Consider the following 25,710-nt stretch of genomic DNA (forward strand, 5'->3'; position numbering starts at 1 on the left):
GTTATGCACACAGCTAGAGGACATGTTGAGAATCAGTGACAGTTGAGTGCTCAGGCCTCGGGACATCGCTATTACCTAGTCTAAGGCTTAGCGAATGTTGTAGAACAGAAGGAGGGAGGATAGAATGTTAAGAGCTGGAGGATGGGAAGGAACCGTGAGATGCTGGGTTCTGGATGTTTGCACCCATAAATTCATCACAGCAGTGGTGACCCGCACAAGACTAAGACCATCAGCATTATAGCATGCCTTACTTTTAAAGAAGAACCAAGGGTCTTTTGGGGGAACTTCCCAGAATAAATTTGAGAGACTAACATAAGTAGCAGTTTCAACCAAACAACAAAATCAACAGGAAACAGAGAGGCAGAGGAAAACCTCAAAGGGACATAAATGTGTGCCCTTTGAAATATAAAACATTCCTTTTATAAAACTAGATGCTGTTGAAAAGGGATAAACAAGGAAATGCTGAGTTTAAAAAAATTATGAACTAAACAAAAACTTTAATAGAAAGGTTGTTAGGTACATCTAAACAGTTAATTTAAAAATGAAAAGGATGAAAACTGTTAAGGAAATAAAGGATTTTGATATGGAAAATCCAACATAAAATAACCAGACTCCCAAGAGACAAAAAAAAAATCAAGAAAATGCATAAAAACCATCAGAGATAAAGCATAGAGCAGAAACATTCCTGAAGAGGAAATCTTAAAAGCTAGATTTTATCTCCAGCCCTATCTTGAGTAGGGGGACATGAGCCAAAACCACAGGGACCCTAAGCATGGCCCTGAACCTTTGTGGCTGTTGAGACTCAATATTCAATTTTGTTAGCATCAGTGAGTCCTGGAACTAGGTGTTGATGCAATGAAGACTGTCAGGCTTTTGGTTTCTCAAGGTGGAAAAAAAAAAGTGTACTTAGCTGAAAATATGGATCCCAAGCAACACATCACTGGAAACCAAGGCGGATGCTCACTCCAGTTTGTTTGTATTTATGTGTTGCCACTGAATTTTACAGGTCATAAAAAGTAACTAAGCATGACCAACATTCTGTTGTTAACTCATGACCTTTGTCTGGTATAATAAAATAAAGGAAAAAATCTTATTTTTATGCCTATTGAATTATGATGGAAAGCATCCAGCCACAATTCCATAATGACATTTCCTTGGATGCTATATTTTACTTAAAAGGAATAAAAATTTAAAAAGTAGTCAGTAGTCATTTAAAAAAAAAAACATGTTATGGTATTCTTGTTTTGCTAACAAATGATAACCTATCACAGCAACTGATTTTCTTCACAATGGCAATCTGACACTATCACATGGCTAAGGGACAAACTTAGGCAACAGTCAGCTCTGGTTCCTTCAGACAAAAAGAGAAACAGCTGTGAGGGTCAGGAAAACTTCCGTTAGACATTTTCTTCAACCCTCTCGCTATTTCTGGCTACCTGACTGGCAGGGGTGACAGTTCTCTCCTGCTATGACTTCTTAGTCTGCTCTGGGTTCCCAAACCTCAGTGTCGCCTTGACTACCAGACCAAAGAGAAAGAAGAAAGCATTTTCCTCTTAAAGTTACAAAGTATGTTTGAATGATTGGTAACATCGGGTTTCTTCTTCCTCTACTTTAGCTCAGGGCCCTAAAGCTAGGTCTGATACTGATAGATTAGCATGATACAACCGTAATAAACTCAAAATAAGAAATTTCCAGGACAGAAACTAAAGCAAAATTCAGAGTAAACTACTAAATGAGACTCTTTCTAGGGAGTGCCAACTCTCCCTAGTGAGGGTAGCTGGTCTTTTCTTTAAGTGTTCTTTATTAACTTCTCAAATATTCTTATTTGCTGCTCCCTCTCACTCCAAAGCACTGAACTGGTTACCCTGGAAGGAATTAAGAGTTGGAGGTGTAGCGTTTCCCTTTTAGAGGGATGGTGAAATCTGTGAGCATTTGTGATACTGGTATCCACACAAGGAAGTGCTGAACGATATGTTTCTGGGGAAAATAAGAGTTAGGAATTAAGTTGTCAATATAGGGGGCGTTGCCATGGTTCAATTGGTCATAAATAAAATAGGTTTTGTCTTTCTTTAGCCCTGCTCATCCTTCTCTGGCAGCCACTTTGACCTATAAAGCCTGCCACTGGTAAAGTTCAAGTGCGCCATGAGACTGTTGAAGCTCTGAGCTAACTATAGTCGGTTTGTCATGGAGCAATACACAGAAAGTTGCTGACTTACTAAGAAACAGCACTCTAAGTCTAGTTCTGTGGCAATAGGTTCTAATGGAAGCCAGGCATTTATTTTTTTTTCCTTCCATTTGAGAATAACACTCTGATTTACTTCTCTTTTCTTTCTTCAAGCCGATACAGATGTAGAAACTCACAAATGGCATTGACAATTGTGTTTTGATGTATTGACACACATCAAAAGAAAAACCAACCAAACGCGAAAACAGACATGTGAGGGAGAGAGAGAAAAAAAAGAAGGCAGTTCTGCGGATGGCCAAAGAGCACAGCTGTACAAAGTCACTTGGGTAATGTACTTTGACTGCTAATGCGTCATGTTAGTGCTTTTGTTAAAACCACAGGAACGTCTGTCTTCCTGAAAACAGCCGCTGCGCTCTAGAAGAGGACGATGTGAAATTTCAGAGCAGGGCTGGCCGGACTCACACCTGTAGAACTGGAGGAAGCTTTTTAAGTCCCTGCTCGCCAGATTTCACAAACACGCCATCCTTCTTCCTCTTGCTACTCCCATTATGAGCACAGAGTCACAACAGCGCACAGTCTTTGGCCAACATCCTAGCACCACACAGGGAGGCTCAATGAGAACTGTAGAACTATATTGGCAAAGAATTTATTTCTTGAATCTTTTTTTTTAAAAATATCTTCTCGTGGATCATATGCACACATAGTCAGAAGTATTTAGATAGTTTGGTTTTAGTTTGGGCTTATTTGGTTCAAAGGCAAGTACAAGGGAATCTCCGGAGATGCCAAAGATACTGCTAAAGGTTTGCTGATAAAAATCTTCCAGATGGGATGACTTTCACTGAGAGGTCAATTTTCAGCCTGTGCCTCTTCTCTTAATGACATCCTTCAATGACTCCCCTCCCTCTACCAGAAAATCAAGTCATGAAAGCAACTCAGGCTAAGAATGACCCAGTAATCCTCATAATCTCGCTGCAATGACAGACAAGAAGATCAAAGAGCAGGTGCACTGAGAAAATGGACTGTCCACCTAATTACCAAGTGTGAACGCGCTACGGAGTATTGATACATTTACTGTGTATTATTTCCTCTATATTTCCAAAGTCAATATTAAAAAAAAATGGTTGCCCTGATTAGCCAACTTTCCTCAATTTTCTCCTTTGCAATTTCTATTAACCATTAGCAGCCCTTTGCATGCTGCAAGGGTGTGTCCATATATTCACTAGGTAGTTTAGATCTGGTAAATTATGTTGACACTCTGATTGCATGAGGAAGTTCTCAGGAGAGATCTTAGCCTACTGTCTCCTCCAACTCAACTGAGAAAAGAAAATCTGGTGATGAAAAAATACAAAAAAAATTCTGTTCTCAATATATTAGAGAGTGGATGAAGAAGCAAATAGGGTTTCGATATGAGAGATGTTTACTTTTGTTTCACAGTAATAAAATATGGAAATTGATTATGGTTGGAATGATGGCGTCATGTTTACTGGGAGCCTAGGCTCTGATTACGGCTTTGTCCCATCATTTTAATGGGTATGTTCTATCTCAAGTTCATTGTGATTATAAGGTGAATACTGATGATCCAGACATCATCTGAACACTTCCAAGTCAATATTAATTGACAAGGAATAAGACTAAAATTTCCCTCAGGCAAGAATCCCCTCTGCTTCCATTTCATTGCTTATACTCCTCTTTTAAGGTGGTCTGGAAGAAATTGATCTTTTGATGGAGTAGATGCTACTTAAATAATTAAGATGTACTTGGTACCTTTAATTCTCTTGGTTGTTAAGTGAGTGAATCTGGTAAGGATAGTCAAGAGCACCAACAATGTAATTTCACAAAATTATATGGGATTTGCTCTCATTGTCTAGAGAGAAACAAAGGAAAGCAGAAATATCAAGAGGTCACCCCAAAACTATAAATCAAAGATGTGGACAGAAATTTTAGACCCTTGGTCTCTCAAGAACCCAGTAGTGACAAAGCAAACTTCGGTGAGAATGGACCAGGAAATTTAGCTAACCAACACGAATAATCACACATCTTTACCTGGGCTGTGCCCTGTGACTCACTCTTCAAGTTTTACAGTCATAACTTGCTCACAAGCTGTGACATCCACCTTCTTAGGTTATAAAGTGAGAACCAACGTATTTGCCGTAAGTCATGTTTATACGGCCGCTGAATTACCAACCAGAGTGAGAGGTAACCAGGGGCTGTACTGGATACTGTAACCACATGAGTTACTGTTTGCAGAAGAACAGAGTGTTCCATGTGCAGGACAAAAACTGGCACTTGAACTACATGAGTGACTCTAAACCTTTTACGATGTTGTCCTTTTGAATAAAAACACATTATTATGGTGTGTCCTGAATCTGACATTCTCAAAATAGTGCACATCATCACACAAAGAAGTTTGGATGCTTTGTCCATTGATCTCATTTTATCTTTTCTATGGCTGTGGTCAAGACTTGCGGAGACTCTCCTGCCACGAATCATCTAAGCCAACCCTAGTCCACAGTCATAACTTACATGCTGTGTGTAGTTCATCATGAAAACTACACTGCCGGGATCTATTTTCCAAGTTACTTCTATTCTGTTTGAAACTTCTTGAAGGCAATGCCAACAGTGTGTTTATTTTCCATGACATGTTGATTTCTCCAGATTCTTTCACAAGGTCATGCTTTCAACATCCCAATTGTCTTTCCTTGTTTTCTGTGTCTCCGCTCTTGTTTCGCCCCTTCTCATAGTTGAGATAAATTGAGCCATGTTTCAGAAACATACACCACAGTGAACCACTTATATATTTTTTTGATAATGTCCCTATATGTATAAAAACTTGGAAGTGCCTTATCTGTGCTCACATATAATTTTTTCCTGTTCATCGTTCCATTTGTATTTTACAGATTATATAATATCTGTAAGTACATCAATAGTGACCTCTCTCTATGCATCTATGACTTTGGATATGGAGAGGATCCACATGAGAAGTGGTTTCTTCTTTAGTTTCATTTTTAAATCAAAGAACTCTTATTTCCCGAGGCTTTCTTTTTCCCTTTGCACCTATAAGCCAATCGCATCAGATCAGGAAGTCGAGCTTCTTCCATCAGTGGGATGAGATAGAGTCATCCATGAGGGGCAGAAGATTGGAGTGATGTTGGCCCTGTTTTGTTCCTTGCTCAGCTGTGGGTTTGGGGATACCCTTTTGCAAACGGAATTGCCTTGATGAACTATTTTTGCTTTATTTATTTATTTTTGGTGTGTGCTACCAAGATTTTTCATTGTGTGTTTCTAACAGCTCGTTTATGTGCCTACAGATGCCAAGGTGTAAGTTAATCATTATCTGTGAAAAACTTTGCATGTATAACTATGTCTATAACTTTCTAGGGAACAGGGAAGTTTAGACAATAAACTTTATCTTAACTCTATACATGCTTCCAACATCGCTCTTGTTCTCTTGATTTTGGAAAATGTCATGAGCTCCGAAATTGTGTTCATTTTAATCCCAGGTTTTGATGCACTAGAGATAGATGGTTAATGACTTGGTGAGAGAATGCATGTCAGTGTCCCCAGATAAAATTAAATCTTCAATTTTCTTGAATGACTGTTTGTCATAACAGATTTTCATCTCATCTGGTTCTACATTCACAAATGATGGATAATTCATAGATATAAATATTATCATATTTATTTCCCTCTTTTTAGGGAAAGCCCTGGTCTACCCTTTCTGTAGGAAATCAGGTCTCTTTCCTTGGAAAGTTTCTCTTCACAGTCTCCCAAAGCCTCAGAGGCCTTTCAGCAGTCTCCCGTGTAAACCCATTCTAAACTTACGGTGGTCAAGGAATGTCCAATGGGCAAATAGGTTTCTTTGCGTTTGTCATGGGCTTCCTGCATATTCCCCTGTTCTTGGCAAAGGTCTCTTAGGCATCTCTGATGAACCAACCCTGAACTCTCAAGAGTTCAGCTCGTTCATTCTAAGTCAGTTCTTGTTCAGCAATGTCAAGAGCATTCCTGGAGCTGGAATCTCAGCTTGCTCCGGCCCCTGAGGCATTAAGTCCTCCAGGGGCTGTTACAGCAGCATTCTCTCTAGATAATAGAGCAGGTTACTCCCAGGATCCTTTCTAATGGCAGTCCCTACCTCTAAAGCAGGGAGAATGTTGAGGAAGGGTTTAGTCTCTAATCCCACAGCTCCAGAAGTCCTGCTGTAATTTGGTCCTCTCCTCAAATCGCACCGTCATGAGGGGCAGTTCCTTTTATCCTCTTCGTCCTGGAAATGTATGACTATAGATACCATATTTAGAGGACTGTGGGAGTCTACTTAATGATCTTTCTACAGATAAAAATTCTACGGATAAAAATTCTACAGAATTTTTAATAATAAAGTTCTAAGGAAATACAGATTTAGAATTTCTGCCTCTCTGGTTTCTCATTTACATATTCATAGAAATGTTATTGCAATTTAGGGTCATTTCCCCCAAATTCTTTTTCATTTCTTTCTTTCTTTGTTTGTTTTTTGAGACAGAGTTCCTCTGTGTAGCTTTGAAGCCTGTCCTGGCACTATCTCTATAGACCAGGTTTGTCCTGAACTCACAGAGATCCGCCTGCCTCTGCCTCCTGAGTGCTAGAATTAAAGGCGTGCACCACCACCTCCCATTCCAAATTCTTTTACTTTGGGAATAACTAATAAAGACAAGGTGGAATCAGGACAATGGAAACTGTTGTCCTAAATATCCTTTCCTGACAGAACAAGGGCAAAACTACTCTAATAATCAATTGTTTAAAAAAAAAAAAAGCGTGGCCTAACCAATCCAATGAGATAAAAAGGCCTTCATTGTAAGGTAAATATTTGACATTCCAAGATCACATTTGGGGAAGAAGAGGATGAATACAATAATAATAAGTTTCAATTAAATAATAAAATCAGTCAGAGTGGTGTTTTTTCCACCAAGAATTGAGAAAGAGGAGGCTTACAATTCACCTTGTGTTTACTTAAATATAAAAAAGCGCTTAATAGTGACATGGGAGAGCTTCCTTCAACTGTGTCCACCCAATTGAGTTTTCTATGATCCAGTTCAGGGTGCATCCCTGTATTGTTGATATCCCTAAATCCCAGATGTAGCTTGCAATCAATGACATCTTGAATTTGAAAAAAAAAATGAACTAATTAATCAAACATCTCGGTTGAATCAAGTAACTACTTTAGGAAGGCAAAGGCAAATAATCTAGAAATTCTCTATACACCAAGGTTGAAAAGCCAGGATTCGATGTGAATTTACAACTTGAAGGGCGTATTAAGGCAGACACAGACAATAGCATTGTCCCCTCCGAGGGACAAGCTGAACCAACCCATGGTTTTCTCATCTAGTATGTTTAGCATCTGTGGATGACCTGGCGTATCTATCATTTCAGCCCAATGGGCCAAACTGTCATGAAAGGGGAAAGAGTCTCAAGAGGGAAACATGGGGAAGTCGTGACGTTCCTACGCTCCGATTCCCGGCATGCAAAGCATTCCTAACTAGGAGTCTGCCCCCATGGGTACGGAGCTGCGGGGAGGAAATGAACTAAGCAGACTAATGCCGCATCCCTCGATGTATTTCTCGCTGCAAGGTACTCGCTGATCCCGCTTGTATCAAGCTCCTGAGTTCCGGGTGTCAGAATGGTACCTTCCTAATTGGGTTCTGAGAAAACCAACTGCCTCAATGCAGGAAGCAAAGTACAATTTGTGGATATTACGAAGACTCGGCTCAATGGGTCTATTACATGTCTAAGCCACTTTAATGGACAATTCATCAGGTCAAAAGAAGTGGAGAATTAAGGGTAATTAGGTCAAAATTGCTAACTGGCTGTCCGTAAACCAAACCTGGCCCCCAGATGTGCTGTGCTTGGCTCCCACACATAGTTTAAGACTTGGGAAATCTCACATTAAATTTTGTCTTCCGTCTTTGCTTAAAAAGAACAAAAGAGAGTTGACAAGAAGAACCCTACTGTCTGTCCCCTTAGCACTACTTGGGTCCAATCAGAAGATGCTTTACTTGAACAGACCGCACTTTCCGTCTTTCCATAATTCCCAGGGCTCCTGTCTTACAACTGCCAAGCTTCTTGCCTCATAATCCTCACCTGGTCTCTGCACGTTCAAGCTTGAGGAGCACTTTCCCTTAAGGCCGATTTTCCTGAGATAGATCCTTTTGCTCACGAAAGCCTTTTCAGCGAAATAGACAAAGGTGGTGATTTGAGTTGAAGGAATTACTTGACACCTCGCTCCACTTTGTGTCGTGAGAGCCACCCCAGAGATGAGACCGTTTTCAAAATAGACACAGGTGTAGGTAGGACAGAAAGGGTATCTGCCAGGGCTTCTACGGAATGTCTGGATCTGCCACAGGAAATGTTCAATTTCCATATTTGTTACGTGAGTATGGTAGTGCCCACCATAAATACGCAGGAGTTATTGTGATGGACAGATTACATCATGTAACTTTGAGTTCTTAACCCTACAGAACCTCGAAAATGTCCGCTGAATTAAGTTTTGCCAGTTTCGCTACTTGTCTTTTACTTTACCAATTACACATTGTGATGAGGCACTAAAATTGACACTTATTGAGTGTGAACTGTGATCCAGGTGCGACTCCCGCTGCTGAATGTACGGTGTTTCACGAAGCCCTCCCAGCCAGACTACTCATTAGACTTTACTTTTGCGACCTGAAAAATCGGAGCTCAACAAGTCCAGGTGCCGTCGCCAAAGTCGCACAGCTGTTTTGATAGCCACGGGCACCTTCCTCCATGTGAGAACGTGATTACCTTCGTGTGCCTTAGTAGCCTGATTATAGATTCACGTTACCAGTTAAAACGCAAGCTCACCTGTTCCTTCCCAAGCGTGCTCTAGCAAAATCTAAGGGAGTAGTCTTGCAATCTGCACATTTCATCAGAACTAAAGAGAATCTTCCAGTAAGGAAACTGCTTGGGAAGGCTTTATGCAGGGTAGAAGTGAAGAAAAGAAACTCTTTGTCATCATATGTAACAGAAGAGAAGGACAAAAAAGGAAGAAGGAAGGGAAGAAAGTGGGAAGGAGGAAAGAAAAGAAATGAATGCGAACTAAGAGGGAAGAAGCCTGGGAGAAAGAGATCCTGGCCCTAAGGCATGACAGTGGCAGGAGCCAGTGAGTGCACTTCCTTTATGGATCTGTTCCCTCTGTGTGCACCCAGCTTGTTGACTGCAAACCTAGGGAGTCAGCCAACAGGAAGCTCAGTTTGCCACTGCAAAGGAGTAAAGCACTTTGAACTGCCGGCATTTTGTACACCCAAATTACATACTGTGATACACATAGTATTTGAGCTGTTCCGCAATACAGAAGCCAATTATTCTTGGCACGTACTTCTGTCGTACTATCCAAATCGCCATCCCTCACATGTGGAACTGTGCCACATCAAATGTACCAAGTCATAAATTCCTTAGAATTTCTGAGATGAAAGTCAAGAGCTGGAGAAAAAGATAGTTTGGTATATATGCCACATTGCAGAAGGGACATACAGTTAATTATCATTTTGCTGGGTCTATTATGAATAGCCGAGGGAGCAAAATTCTGTTTTAGGAGATCTTTTAGTTTTATGCTAAATTTTTTTTCTTTAAAGAAACTTGGTAACAAATCTTTATATCCTCAAATTTGAATTAAGCTACTCCATTATATAACTATCTTTTTATTCTTAACAAATCAAAGTTATTGCAAAAAGAAGTAAATGTTTTAAAAAAAAAACCCCACAGCTTCCATTACTTATATGAATTAAAATCTACAACTTCAGGTTGTAAGTGTGTGTGTGTGTGTGTGTGTGTGTGTGTAGATGCATAGTTGTATGCACACAAAGGTTATTGGATAATAGCCAAGCTGAGGAAAATCACGAAAAGAGCTAGTGTCTAATGGTGAGTACAGAGAACATTTGGATACTAACCTGATGGAGGTGGGTCTTGTATCTTATCTGTTGATTTCATTGGTTAATAATAAAGAAACTGTCTCGGCCCTCATAGAACAGAAAATTAGGTAGGCGGAGTAGACAGAGGAGAATGCTGGGAAAAAGAAGCTGAGTGAGTGAGTCGCCATGATGCTCCCACTCCAGACAGACGCAGGTTAAGATCCTCTCTGGTAAGCCAGCTCATGGGCTACACAGAATATTAGAAATGGGTTAGAACAATATATAAGAGCTAGCCAATAAGAAACTGGACCTAGCCAGGCCAGGCAGTGTTTGAAAGAATACAGTTTCCGTGTAATTATTTCTGGGTATAAACTAGCCATGCGGGCGGCCGGGTGCCGGGGACGCAGCCCTGCCGCTCCTATTTCAACACTAACCTCTGATTTAAAGAGGATCTACTATACTATTTTTATTTTTTTTAGTTTCTAAAATGTTAACAAAAATCACAGACGCTCAACGAGGCAGTACCCCCTTATTCAAGTTTTCAATCTCTGTGGTTTCAGCCACCCACAATCTACTGCGCCTTGATTATGACAGATGTGCAGTATAGTGATCAGGGCCTATAATTATAGTGCACAGAAGACTGAGGTAGGAGGGTTGAGGGGTTCAGTCCAACCTGCATTGAATATAAATAGTACGACCCTCTCCCAAATTCTAGCATAAAATTCCCCAAACACAAACAAAGAAACGGACATGAAAGGACAAGAGATATTTAGAACTTCAAATAGACGTGACCAAAGAACTTTTCTGTACCATATCAGAGTGAAAGCATATATGCATATGTGTCTAGTATAATATGCATGTATGTATGCATGTCTGTATGTAAGAGAAAGCCACAAAGCAATATACAAATACAGAAACAGAGAAATATAAATTATTTCATGAGCAAAACTAAAAGCCAGGCAAGTATGAAATGATAATATTTCAAGCCCTGAAAATAAATACTGCCCATCAAAATTGTTATACCCAGCAAGGTAATCAATTAAATTGGTGAAGAATTAAGAACCGTCAAAGGCAAATCCAGATTAGGCCAATGCATGAAATTCAAGCTATCACAGAAAATTGTTAGAGAAAACTATAGGTGGAAGAAGACAGTCTTTTTCATAAGAATACATTCTATGAGAGGGACAGATGAAAAGCCTGGACAGTCAATCATGTCCAACACTGAAAAACCAGGATCAGGGCCCTAAAAGTGATAGGGAAGTGAGGAAGAATACCAATAGTCCAATCAGAAAATCTACTAAAAATATCATAAGAAATGCCCAAACTCTCTCAATAATAACCCAAATGCAAATGAATATCACAGACCAAATAAAAGATATGGACTAAGTGACTGGATTTATAAACAAGATCCAGCTATTGACTTCCTCTGTGAAATCCATTTATTGAGCAAAGATGTATAAAATCTATGGTCCAAGAAAACAGAGATCATACACAAGCTGACATAGTGGTTTTGATATCGGATAAAGTAGACTCTAAGCAAAGACTAGTCAGAGGGACACGGCATATAGAATAAAGGGAATAACTAGTAAGGATGAGATATGACAACAGTAAACATTGAGTTTTGTGGTTACTAAGATACAAAACATTAAAAGGATTGAAATATCATGTAAGTTTGAACATAATAATAGTGAAAAACTTCAACACCCCACCCTTATATTTAGATAAGCCTTCCAAACTAAAATTGTGCAATAAAATTTCAGAACTAAATTACGTTAAAATCAACTGAACTCAACAGAATATTCCATGCAACAGATAGCAACGTTCTTAGTAGCACATAGAAGTATCTCCAAAACTGATCCTATTATTGACCACAAAGTGAGCCTTAATTTAATTAAATTCAAATAGCTTCTTAGTTTCTTCTAGCCTTTCAGACTACACTGAAGTAACATTACGAATCAAAAAGATGAGGCACCTTAGAAACTAAGGTCCACTTGGTAATTCTACTAAACTTTCAAGTTCTCACACCACTCCTTCTCTGATTGTTTCCACACTACCAGACTCACTCCCTGAAGCCAGTATGATTCGGGCACCAGAATAAGATAATAATCTAACAAAATTAGAGACTAATTGCCCTGATGAACATACATAAGAAAACCCTCAGCAAAATGCTTGTAAACTGAACTCAGTAACATGCAGGGAAGATCAGACACCGTGACCAGCTGCTTTCACTTCAGTACTGCGAGGCTGGTTCAACACATGCAAATCAGTAAATGGAACAGATGATATAAATAGGCCAGAGGGCAACAATCACATGATTGTATGGATAGATGCTATGTGCCTTCATGATAAAGTGCTGAAGACAGTGTGAATAGAGGAACTAGATCTCAACATAGTAAAGATCATGTGTGTAATAAAGGTCTTATGGGGTAAACCCATAGCCAACCTTGCACTCAATGTGGGGAAAGAGAGAGCACTTCCTGTGAATCTAGAATGAGACGATGGTGCCCACTCTTTTCGCTCTCTTGGTCTACATAGTGCTTAAAATCCTAGCTAGAGAAACAGGACAGGATGATGATATCAAAAAGATACAAGTGGGGATGTGAGAAATCAAATTTTCTCTATTTGAAGACAACAAAATACACAAGAACACTTTTAGATTTGATAAACACAGACAAGTGGTAGGATCAAAAATAAATGTATAAAAATCAGTCTTTTCTAGATATCAACAATTTACTTTCTAAAAAAGAATTAGAAAAACTATCGCATTCACAATACCTTCAAATTAGGAAGAAAGGCAAGAATAAGCTGAACCGAGGAAGTGAAAGTTTCTTACAGTGAAAACTTTAAGACACTGGGGGGAAAAAGAAATGTAGACATAAAGATATTAGAAAATCTGCAGGAAAATTAACGTATTTGGAAAACATTCTATTAAGTGAAGTGACCTAGCCTTGTAAGGACAAATAATGGGTGTTCTCCATCATATGCAGATCTTGGCTTTCAGTTTTTATGTGTGAGGAACTGCACAGCTATGAGAGTGGGCTTCGGTCATGAAATTAGAAAGGAGACCACGTGAGAGGAAGACAAGGATTTGAGGAACAAGGGAAGGATAAAAGATGATATATGACAAGAAGCCATAAAGGGTACTCCTGGGGATGAAAACTATGAGATGCTGTGGGCTTGGGGAGCAATGGAAGAAAGTAGCAGAATCAATAAAAATAAATTATGTGTGAATATGCCATAATAAAATCTATTGCTTTGTATTCCAATCTAAAAACAAACAAGATAAAAAAAGAAAAATTGAAGAAATAAACAATTCATAAGTTTTAAATAACTTTTGTCTTGGTATATTGTTACAATTCTTCCTTCTATTAGTAGTTAGTGTGGCTAATCTCTTAGTAGTCTTAACTTATAAGTTGAGTTTCATCATAAATATACATATAAAGAAAAAGAAATAAAATACAAAGTTTGGTAGTACCTGTAGTTTCAGACATCTACTGAGTGTAACATATTCTACACAGGTGTGGGTATGGTGTGTGTGTGTGTGTGTGTGTGTGTGTGTTATATCGGCACATCCATACAGAAACAAATAGAAATTCTACTTAATAATTACTTATGTGTATTACTTTCTCTTTTTCCTACTGTATACAGATTTTTCTCTCCTTAATCCTTGCTGCGCTGTGTCCCAGTAGACTGATATCTTAATGAATGGTTTGTGAGCCTCAACTGAAAGACACGGCTAAGAGGTACTTATCACCCCTCCCCTCAAATCTTCATGCTTGTGTCGTGTGCTCATCCATTGGGTCCAGTGATCAACAAAGCAAACACAGTTCCTTTTCCTTAACACTGATTTAAAAATAACAATAATAAAATAAGCACAAAGTATGAATTAATTTTTATCACAATAAATGCTTAGAAAGAAACGTCTGGGTACTCTGAGAAATGCTGGTAGGGAGACTTCACTGAGGTTGGAACATTTAAATGGATTTATTCATGGGTGGTTAAACTCCATTGTCACCTTGATAAGATTGAGAATAACCTTGGGGACAAGCCACTGGGCATGCCTGTGAGGGACTGTCTTAATAAGTCAACTGAAGTGTGAAGACCTGTCCACTGTGGGTAGCACCATCCCCCCTGGGATGGGATCCTTAACTCATTACAAAGGAAAAGTGAGCCCACCACAAGCACTGATATTCTTTGTTTCTTTACTGCAGATGACAGATGACTAACTGCCTGGAGCTCCCATCTCTGTGGCTTTCCAAGTTGATGGACCTATATGTACTTCAAACTGTGAAAAAAAAAAACTTTAAAAATCTATCTTTTCTTAAATTGCTTTTTCAGGATATTAAAGCAGATGCTATGGCAGGGAACACTTAGAGTAAGAAAGGGCAGTGGGAAGGACCTCAGGATGCTATTCAGTAACCCAGTGACCCTATGCTGGTCTGATGTGCCATCAAACGTGCCGTTGCTGTGCTGACACTTGCCTTAGCCTGTTTGCCCGAGCTCGTGTTTAACTGAAAGTCATGGTCTCACCACTAGTGAACAGCAAGGTTGAGGTACAGTGCACTCTGATTCTAAGGATGTCAATGCTTCCATACTTGGGAGGACTTGAGAGATATTTAAACATACATTTGCTTAGAAAGTAGGTATGTGGAGTGTGTATTCTTTAAAGGAAAAGCAAGACAGGGAGGAGATCATGCTTTGACAGTCTCGTTCTTTCTTAGGACTTTATGGTTTTTCTCTCTCTGATATTCAGCTCCTGACCTCAAACTTTTCCTCTTTTGACTTCCCTGTGGGCCACAGGAGATAAATAGTTTCTGTGTACTCTCAGCTCTTTTCAATGTCCTAAATCCAGGACAAGACTATGCAAACACCATCCTAAAAAAATGTTAAAATCTTCAACCACAAAATGTAAGCTTATTCTCTGTGAATTTCTAGTAGGTTTCTAAGGAGATAACAGAAAGCTACCTAGATTCCACTCATAGGCTCTTCTGAGTATGACTGTCCCCTGGGTGTCCCCTATAGTGAGCTGCTCTAACGTAGTAGTCACTCGTAAAGCTCACAGCTCACAACGAAGAGAGACCTCCCTTTTCAAAGGCTGACAGTTGGAGTGTGTTCTCCGCCTCCATCAGACCACTCTAAAGACAAAGGGAATTTGGTAGAAACCGGGACCTCAGTTTTCAAGGATCAAAAGAACGATGTGTAGTGTCCCTGATCTGGCTGAGACTGGGTATAAGTGAAGTGTGGCCATCAGAGGAGGGCACATACTGAAAAAAACAGTGGAGCCAAGTCACGTACACAGGAGAAACGGGGACATTCGTTTAGTCAAAATGTACTAAGCTTGGTTTGGTGGCACAAGATTTTAATCCCAGCTCTTAAGAGGCAGGGGCAGCTGTTGTGGGTTATTTGTACTCTGTATGAAGATATATTACTATGATTTGTGTAATAAAAAGCTGAATGGGCCAATAGATAGGCAGAAGATATAGGCGGGACTTCTGGGCAAGAGGAAGTGGGAGGAAGAAAGGTTGAGCCCCAGCCAGACGCAGAGGAAGCAGGACGTGCAGGAGGAAAGGTCACAGTCTCGAGTCACATGGCAGGATGTAGATTAGTAGAAAGGGGTTAATTTAAGTTACAAGAACTAGTTAGGAACAAGCCTAAGCTATAAACCAAGCTTTTATAATGATAAGAAGTATCCATGTCACTATTTGGAGCTGGCTGGTGGGACAAAGGTAGACTCATTACGGCAGACGTTTTTCTGTAAATTCAAGCCAAGTCCATTTTACCTAATGAATTACAGGACAACCAGGGCTATATAGTTCAACCCTACTCCCAAACAAATGTCCTGAGATCCCAGTACCTGGTTGAGGTACTCATCTATATCTGTATCATCTGTATTTATATCACATACATTTTTATCTAGACCCATCTGTCTAACATCTATTATCTTTTTCTCCTGTTTTTCTTTTTTCTTTGCCTTCCTTTCCTTCTTTCTTTCTTAGTAACTAAAACATTGCCCAGGAGAGGTTCACAATCTAGTTATAGAAAGGGACAATGTATATACTAAATACTATAAATTATGCATTCTAAGGAAATCCATGCAAAACAAGCAAGCGTACTGTAAAGCAATGACTAGGAGTGGGGTAATGCAAAATGCAGTTAAAAATCAGATGATCATGATGGCTTTTTGGATAAAATGAGGTATGAACAAAGACTCAAGGAAATCAAGAGATTGATTGGCGTGTGATATTGAAGGAAAGTGTATACTAGGTAGCATTAAGGTATTAAAGCGAGCCTGTCTAATGGGTTTGAAAACTTGCAGCAAAGCTGGACTGACTGAAGCTGTGTGACAGAAAGGAAGAAGAGCAAGAAAGAAGGGGCTGAAAAGGAGCAAGCGGCTTGTCAAATTGGGCACTGTAGGCTACAGTTCTCACTTTGAACTCAGAGGAAAGCACTGAGCCTTTGTAAAGCAATGAACAGATATATTACCATATATCTATCCATATATCTATCTCCTGTTATGTTTGGAGAAGACCACAGTACAGCAAGAGAAGAAGCGAGGTGTCCTTTAAATGCTAAAGCCACCATCAAAGCAAGAAAGACAGTGGCTTGCAATGAAGAATCAGCTATGGAGAGGATGAGGATCTGACTCTGGGTATATTCTGCAAGTAGGAACCCCAAGCATATGGAAGGTTTGGATATGAGATGGACTAGGAAGAATGGGGAACGTGCTCTATGCTAGCCAGAGGAAGTAGTGTTGGAAGTGGTTTGGAAAAGCTGGCGTCATCTCTCTCCCTGTCCCCTTCTTTCCTTCCTTTCCTCACCTACTCTCCCTCTCCCCCTCCCTTTTGGTAGTCTTCCCTCTATCTGTTTCCTCGTTTACTTCTTTCTTTTCCCCCAGACATTCTTGTAAATGTCAGACATTATTCCTGGAGATAACACAAACAGAAAGCAACCCCTCCGCATGTAGAACATAAATGACAAATGGAGGAGAGATGTAGACTTGATGGGGAGAAACTTGCCAGATTACTACCACCTTAAAAATTTTAGACTTTTATATTAGCTGTTTGGAATAAGAAACATTTTAATTGTAACTCTGAAAATGGAACAATATTTATATATTGATCATACTTCAATAGCCCAGTTAAAACCAGCTTTAGCGTTCCATTGGTAAACTGTTTATTCTCCTCACCATATTATACAGAACAATCCAGAACAATCCCAGATGAATAAAACACTGACTCTTGTGTTCCAGACGAAGTAGGTCTTTGTTTCTTTATCTACTAGACAACATAGATACTGATGGACTCAGCAGACCACACAACTTATTGGTTTTCTCTAGAAAATGTGAAGTCAAGTGGTACCCAGGTAGAAAAGGTATTCTCAGGTACAAATAAAAGCAGACTTGCATTACTTAGTGAGGTTAGTGTTTAAAACTTTAGGGGTTGCTTCTTACTACGTGTGTGAATCTTGGCTAGTCATTCGACCACTCTGTCTGTGTCTCAGTTTCCACAACTTTTAAGGAAAAAAAAAAAACATTTTCTGTCTTACATCAGTAGTAAGGATTATGCAAGATCTCAAAGTCCTTTGGATGCTGTCACTATGGCAAGCCCTCAGTTGTTGCTGTACCTTCATAAACTGGAACTGTCTTCTCCATTCCTGCAGTGACTTGAATAAAAATGGTCCCCATAGGCTCAGAGGGAGCGACACTCTTAGGAGGTCTGACTTTGTTGGAGTAGGGGGTGGCCTTGTTGGAGGAAATGTGCCACTGGGGGGTGTGGGCTTTAAGGTTTCAACTGCTGAAGCCAGGCCCAGTATCTCTCTCTCTTCTGCCACCTGCTGATTCCAGGTGCAGAACTCTGGGTTCCTTCTGTAGCACTGTCTACCTGATTACCATCATGATGACAATAGACTAAACTTCTGAAACTGTAAGTCAGCCCCAGTTAAATCCTTTTCTTTATAAGAGTGGCTGTGGCCATGGTGTCTCTTCACAGCACCAGCAAGCCTGACTAAGACAGCTCCCCAGAGCGTATTTGCATATTGGAGATTGCACACCACCCCCATACCACCTCTTTCATCAGCTATTTGTTCAAGGAGAGAGCAGAGAGGGAAAGCAGATAGTAACAATGACACAAATGTTCAACACAAACGGCTAAGTCAGGTAAGTCATTAAGCAACAGACTTGGAAGAAATGTCTTTTGCAATAAAAATGCTCATAAAGCAAAATCTATATGAATACAGACATTTGGAAGACTTGGAGCCGCATGTTTTTTTTTTGTGTGTGATTTTGTGTGAATCATCACCAAAATATGAGCAAACATTTGTCTGGGCTATGATGCGCATTTTCTTTAGGGGGCGAACGTTCGGATTTCATTCACTTCATTCCTCATGCACATCTGTTGTCCAAGAGTAAAGTGGCACTAGTGGAGCTGAGGACTTAATTTCTGAGACTTAGGCTGCATACTTCTTTTTTAATAATTAAGGCATATATAATATACTATTGTTGATCAACCAAGTGATATACGTACTGAGGAAAGATGGATGGGCTAGCCTGAGCTTACCCGCCAAGGCTGACTGCTTTCCACAGAACCTACACTTTGCTGAACAATTTTGCCGGAGTCATTTATGATTGCATAAATAATTAGTAATGGTTTTAAAATGGCTTTGCAAAAATTTTGATTCCATGTAGACTTCCAATAGACTAATTTCCACAATATTCTGACATATTATTTCTTATTTCTGAGAATTGGTGCTCATGGCATAGCTCTGACTAATAAATATATAGTCAAAGCATGGGTAAGAATATAGGAAATAATTGGAAATTTTCTCCAGACATGTCAGCAACATGTTTTCAGCATCTGCTGTACTGAGCTATACTGTAATGTACAATACAAGTTCACTTTTTTTTTAAATGAACCTTTAAAGCATTTTTAAAATGAAGACTTTATGGCATCACAATGAGGGATGACATTTAGAAAGTTTAGGCCCTAACATTTACATGTAATGGTGCGTGCTGTTTATATCGTATGATCAGGTTACAAACTGCCACATATATTGGATGACCAGGTTGCAAGCTGGCTTTTGTGTTGGTTTGTTGTTGTTGTTGTCATTTGTTTGTTTGTTTTGCCTTCTGGATGACTTACCAAACTTACTCAGCTCAGACCTTCACAGGCAGGTTTTGTAAAGGAGCGTCTGCCCGGAATGTGTGCAAACATGTTCCCCGAGCGTCCACATACATGGATCATGGCATCTTCTCTTTTCCACCCTGGTGCTTCCAAAGGGCAGCAGCATCACGTCACTGCAATAAGACCTGGGCTGTGAGCGCTGAAAAGGCCTTCTGAGTTTAGGAGTCAGTGAGAAGAATTTCTGCCTGTGCTCTGGGGTTGCACCTCCCAGAGCAGCAGGAGGACAGATCTGCAGCCAGCTAAAGGAGAGAAGATGGCTGGAGAGCGGGGCTTGCAGGAGGAACAGTGAGGTGCTTGTGTACGTGGTATGTGTGTATGTGTGTGTGTCTGTCTGTCTAACCAAAAAGTGGAAGTAAAAAAAAAAAAAAGGAGAGAAAAGGGTTTAATATGCTGTGCAGAGGCAGAGCAGATCCAAGATTTATCTTTTAAACAAAAATTTAAAAGATCAATTTCCACCAGACGGGAAGTTGCAGGCACCTGGTTTTAAACCATTAGCAACAGCTGGTTAATGCCAATACAGCTATTATCGTCGATAATGGTGACGCTAATACCTAGAAACCCTGGTTTACAGTAAAAACACAGGGCTTCTTTGTGCTGACTCCTCTGAACTAATGTCTTTATTTTTTGTTATTTATTTATTTATTTATTTATTTATTTATTTATTTAATTTTTTAGCCATTATTGCTTCTTTGTTTCCTGGTGCCTTTATCCCATACTCCAGGCTACAGTTTCCTCACACAGAAGTTACAACATTCCAACCCTGTTGCTGAGTTGAATTATCTTCACTAATAAAAGGCAGATTTTTTTTCTCCAGTTCTTCTCTTCTGGAGTCTCATTGCTATTAATTGGTCAACTTACTATCAGATACGTTTTCTTTGAAAAAGAAAAGACATACCTGCTGAAATATGGCTGTGTTCGCCTGGATTTGAGACATCTTAGTGTGCCTGGCCACAGCTTTCACACCCTGAGTCAGTTCCGACTCTCTTCACCCACTTGGACCGTCTGCTACTAGACTGTCGTGCATGGCGAACATGTACATGATTTAGCATTTTATTTCACGTTTAGGGCCATGGCTTCTATTTGTCTCTTCTAAAGCTTTATTTTGATGTCCTAATTCAAGCGCTTTGTGACTAAACTGCCTAGCACTTACAGATCTCTTCCTCTTACCCCAATTCTTATTGTGATGCAAATAATTCAGGGCCTCGAAAAAGAACTCAGCTCTTAGTGTCTTTAAAAACCACACCAACCAACCAACCAACAAAAAGCCAACCAACCAACCAAACAAACAACAACAACAAAAAAAACCACCCACTACTTGATATTTTTACCCATGATGGATTTTAGTTGTTTTCATACCCCTCTCCCCTTTTCTACCCCCTTCCTTCTAGAACCTTCCTGATAACCCTCCCATTCCCCACTCTCCTGTCTTCTCCTTTTCTCTGTAACCTGCTGTGTATAGGCAGAATTTCTTCCTTGAGCATGGCTGGAAGGTTATTTACTGGAATGAGAGCTACTTACCAGTGGCTACACTGCTCAAGAAAAGGATGCTCCCTTTCCTGACATGGTAGCCCCCAGCAGTCCTTCAGTGAGTGAGTGTCCCTAATGGTCCCACCCCAAGCCACAGGGGAATGATGACAGAGTCAATCTTAGGCACACTGGCAGGCATGGAGCAGGTAAATACAGCTGCACCTACTCCATCAGTGCAATGGCTCTGATATCTGTCACTGAGAGTCAGAGAATTGCTGAGGCAGTGGTACACCAGAACTCGATCTTGTCAAAGATTAAACTTTCTAGAATTCTCTAAAAAACAAAACAAACCTGTTAGGCCAAAGTGTGATATCAGCCAGGCATGGGGAGAATATTTACACCATGACAATAAACCCACATTGCAGACCAGGGTTTTTGGTTTTGTCTGGGGCCAAGGGAAGGGAGTAGAAGGAAAAAATAGCTTGCTGGCACACTACACAATCAACTTTCTAATCGCACTATTTGTACACGTTTTCGTGTCCCTACTATATAGCTCCCCAGCATAAACCAAAATGCTCCCAAGACTGAGTGATCCTTTTAAGAAATGGAATTCCAGCACTGACATGTATCCACACGTACAGGTTAACTTGCGAGTCTCCAACAGCACACCGTCTCTCTTTACATCTTCAACTGCTCCTAGTGCGCAGCCCGGGGTGCCGTAGAAGGTATGTATATTCTCCTAGTTCTCTCTCCTTTTGTTGTTCAGGCTCCACAGGGCCCTTTAACTTCGTGACTAACATGCTGAACTTCAGGGTTGTTCCTCAAACATCTCGTGTATATCTTATCTTTGCAACTCACTAGAGGCCTCCATTCTGCCTTGTGTGGCCCGAGCTGCCAGAAGTACTTTCCACAGCAGCGAGGCCCTTGCGGCCTTAGTAACCCTCCTTTATCCACTTTTAAACTGTGGGTTAGTTTATCTGCCTCTGCATCATACAGCAAGATGCTTACGTTTTAATTTCTCCCCTTCAGTCCAGCTTCCAGATTTTCAATTTCCAAAAGCTGCTCCATGTTTTCTTTGGTGCTGTCATTAACAGTATACTTAATTCTTAAAGCTCAATCGGGAGGGGCATTCTCAAAAGCGTGTGTCTATTTACCCTGGGCCTGGGCCCTGGACTGGGTCTTCACCTCTACGTCACATACATACAGTCTTCTGTCTTTGACAAGGAACAGTAGTGAAGCTGAGTCTAAAATCACCTCTGCTGCGTTGCCTGTTGCATTTTTATCAGCCAATCCGTCTTTGATATTTACTCTCTGTCCATTCAGGTTTATTTTAAAAAAAGAAACTCTTTGCAAGCAACCTTTATTTCTTCCTTATAATGTACTGTGTGTATACATCGCCTGGCTTCTTCCTTCCATCCTCTTTTTCTATTCTACTTCTCGTCACTAAAATATTGATTCAAATAGGCACAGCTTTTCCAGTCAGCTGCCGAGTTTCCTGCTTTGCGCATGGGCGTTCACAGTGAACCAAGGGTTTGATCATCACCTCTATGTTCTCTACTCCAGCCCGTGTGCTTTCTAATAACACTGCCTATACAGGAAAAGTGCGTGCTGTTGCACATCCCAGAGGTCCACCGGAAGGGACGCACAATGGAAGCAACCCACAGCCCCGCAATTCCAGACCGAAGACCTGGGTCCACAGTCTTGACTTTAGTGCTCATAACAAGCAGTGACCTCCTCAGATGAGTAATTTGAATCACCCAGGCATCAGCGTTCTCATCTGTATAGTATAAGAAAACAGCGTTGTCTTTCTACCCCTTCCCAGTAGTTCCCTACTTTCTGTCTTAGTTGGGGTTTCTGTTGCTGGGATGAAGCATGCCAGGATCAAAGAGCAACTTGGGGAGGATAGGGTTGTTTTTGTTGTTGTTGTTTTTGCTTTGCTTTTGGTTTATGCCTCCATATCACTGTTTATCATTGAAGGAAGTCAGGACAGGAACTCAAACAGGAAAGGTACCTGGAGGCCTAGAGGCAGGAACTGATCCAGAGGCCCTGGAGGGGTAGGGCTTACTGGCCTGCTCCTCATGGCTTGCCCTTTCTGCTTTCTTTTAGAACCCAGGACCAACAGCCCGGGGATGGCATCACCCACAATGAACCTATCCATCAACCATTGATTAAGAAAATGCTCTACGGGCTTGCTTGCCTATAACCTGATCTCATGGAGGCATTTTCTCAATTGAGGCCCTCTCCTCTGAGGACTCTGGCTTGGGTCAAGTTGACATACAACTAGCCAGTACAAGTCCTGAGCCTATGAATGTTCTGCCTTAGAAGCCAGAGAAGGCATAGAGGAGCCATGTAAACTTCATGTAGGAGAAACAACTTTCTGACTGCAAACTCAGCTTCTGGGTCTGCCTCCAAAGTATGTTCCTCACGTAGCACACGTGACAACTTGCTAATTTTTCCTACTTCCTCACATACTAATAGAGAGGTCAAAGTGGGGACTCTCCTTCTTGCATTTTGGTAAAGCTTTTCTACTTGGCTCTACAAGATTTTTGCCTAAGGTGCGATAAACGAAGGAGCTTCAGATATCTTACTGCAGAATTCAAATGCTGAAGCAAGGCCTGGACTACAGGCATGCGTAACCAAAGCCATGGTGCTTTTAGTGCTACCAGCGTTGGGTTACAGCAGTTCTGGGAGGCTGAGCTGTTTTGTTTCCATGGCTTATTAAGCCAAACTAAGACTGATGTCAATAATCAAATTCACCACCTGTATCCTTGTGTCTTCCCCTAAAAGTAAAAACAAACCTTAGAAAAAGAAAGATGAAAATGAGTCTCAAAAACCCTAAGTCCATAAGGCTATTTCTGGCCACAAAGGAAATTAACACACCTGAAAAAGGATTGTTTATTACTATTTATTATTATTGCTATTACTATTATTATTAAGAATTTATTTCCTAAAGGATCTCCAGCCATGGCTTCCTCTGTCAGTTGACTTCCTAGCTTGTTTGCTAATTCCCAGCCCTCAACTGTTGCACTAGCCTTTCCTGTCGCAAATTACGGTTTGGGGCGTTTGAACCGATCCTAAACACATCCAGACCGACCAGAACAGGATCCATTCAGTGTGGTCCCCCGGTGTCTCAGGCAAGAAGGCAGCAAGGTCGAAAAGAAGAGAGAAGGGCTTCCACCGCCTTTTCCCTAGAGGAGACTGTCGGGTTGGGGGCTAACTGAGCATCCTAGACAGGGACAGGTGGGGCAGGATGCAAGGGCGCCAGACACAACTCTCAGGAACGACCCAGAAAGGGAGGTCAGGAAGCTCGCCCAGCAGCTTTCATCAAGAAATGAGGTAGAAAACAGTCCGAAGGGGATGGCAGAGCAGTTAACACAGTGCCTTCTATCGCTGTAGAGGTAAAGGAGTACTGTCGAAAAGCTCTTCTCTGCCACCCCGCTTCACTGCGGTGATATACAAACACAGACGTTCACACGCTCTGGATCCAGATCTGGGATCTTCAGAGGCACATGCTCAAACAGGGGCTCCCAGCCTTCCTACTGCTGCGACCCTTTCATCCAGTTCCTCATGCTGTGCTGACTCCCAGTCAAAGAATCATTTTCCTTGCTACTTTGTAACTGTAATTTTGCTATTGTTACAAATTGCAAAGTAAATATCTGTTTTTCCATGATCCTAGGCAACCCCTTGTGAAAAGGTCACCGGACCCCCCAAAGAGTCACAGGCCACTGGTTGAGAACTGGTCTATGACTCTGTCAGAGACTGAAAACTTCAGGAGTATTTTTTTTCAAAGGGAAGAAGCAGGAAGGAAAACAGAAAAGTGGAAGAGGAGAAAGAATGAGAAAGGGGCAAAGGGAGGAAGAGATGGAAAGATCCCATTATGAAGTAAACTTATTGGTGGATTTTTAAACTGACAAAGCAAAATGAAAAACCAAAATCAAGCAAAATAAACCAAACGCTCCACGTTACAGATAAACAATATTCTCTCAAGATACAGCCCAAACCCCACATGGGTACTTAGCTGCCTTTCCACTGTTACAGGAAGGCAGGTTAGAGGCACACTTCACACGCTGCACTAAACATCCCTTCTTTATCTCACTTAGGAGGTGCATCTTAATTTGAAGAGAGAAAGGAGGGAGGCGTGGGTTCCACCTATAGCACAACTTATGTTTTGGAAAGAAATGCCGTTTACTGCGTCTTCCTTTTTCAAAAGGAAATTGTTCTTCGGATAAAGAGCGGGCAGCCTTCCTGCCCGCCTCTCACGTGGCGGGCCCCCTACTGCCTGTCCATCTGATAGAGGAGTTTTGTATGATGCAATTTATTAAATCCACGTTTTCTGCTAGATTCTGCCTTAGTGCGTGCGTTCTTTTCCTCCCCTGCTCACATTTCCACAGACCAGAAGGATTCTTGCTGCGGAACCTGGAGATACAGATCTGAAAAGCAGGTCAGCAGAAGATCCCGTGGGCTTGGGAAGCTGCCAATCAATGCTGTAAAATAAAGCATGTGACAGGGCTGGCCTGATGTCATCAAGCCCACTCTATCACTTTCTCACGGTGCTGGGGGTGGGGGTAGGGGATGAGGGTGGGGCCGGCCCAACAATTGGACTAGGCAAACCGAAAGGATTAGGTTAAATGGGGAAGTTCCAAGTGTCACAATTTCCAATTTTATTTTAAAAAACAATGCTTTCAAAGTCTACCTAACTCCAAGACTTCTTCCAGCTTAGGTACCTTTGAATTCAGCAGGCGGTGATGTCCTCAGGGCTACCTCTGGAAGCTGAAGTCACACAGTTCAGCCCTATTCCCTTTCCAAACCCTCAATACATGTACTAAAAGCTGGCTATGTTGGTGGAAGGGTGTGTGTGTGTGTGTGTGAGTGTGTGTGTGTGTGTGTGTGTGTGTGTGTGTGTGTGGCGGGGCGCGGGGACTGGGTTGGCTTCGCAGTAGTTCCTTTGAAGTTTTCACTCCTTTCTTGTCATCTGCGCATCAATACA

General features: G+C 41.0%; 1 protein-coding gene and 1 long non-coding RNA gene across 7 annotated transcripts in view; one reads left to right on the forward strand and one right to left on the reverse strand.

Moving 5' to 3' along the window:
• The window catches only part of Pde4d (phosphodiesterase 4D), a 1,097,876-nt gene that overhangs the window by 100,691 nt on the left and 971,475 nt on the right, over positions 1-25,710 (reverse strand). The gene's annotated exons all lie outside the window — the stretch shown is intronic.
• Positions 10,198-24,969, forward strand: LOC126512532 (uncharacterized). The gene is made up of 3 exons (XR_007595076.1): positions 10,198-10,307; positions 13,726-13,820; positions 14,289-24,969. It is a non-coding gene; the product is annotated as an uncharacterized lncRNA (long non-coding RNA).

This window comes from Alexandromys fortis, unplaced genomic scaffold (assembly GCF_014885135.2).
Source record: "Alexandromys fortis isolate MF-2015 unplaced genomic scaffold, M_Fortis_MF-2015_v1.1 scaffold_76, whole genome shotgun sequence".
Classification (NCBI taxonomy): Eukaryota; Metazoa; Chordata; class Mammalia; order Rodentia; family Cricetidae; genus Alexandromys; species Alexandromys fortis.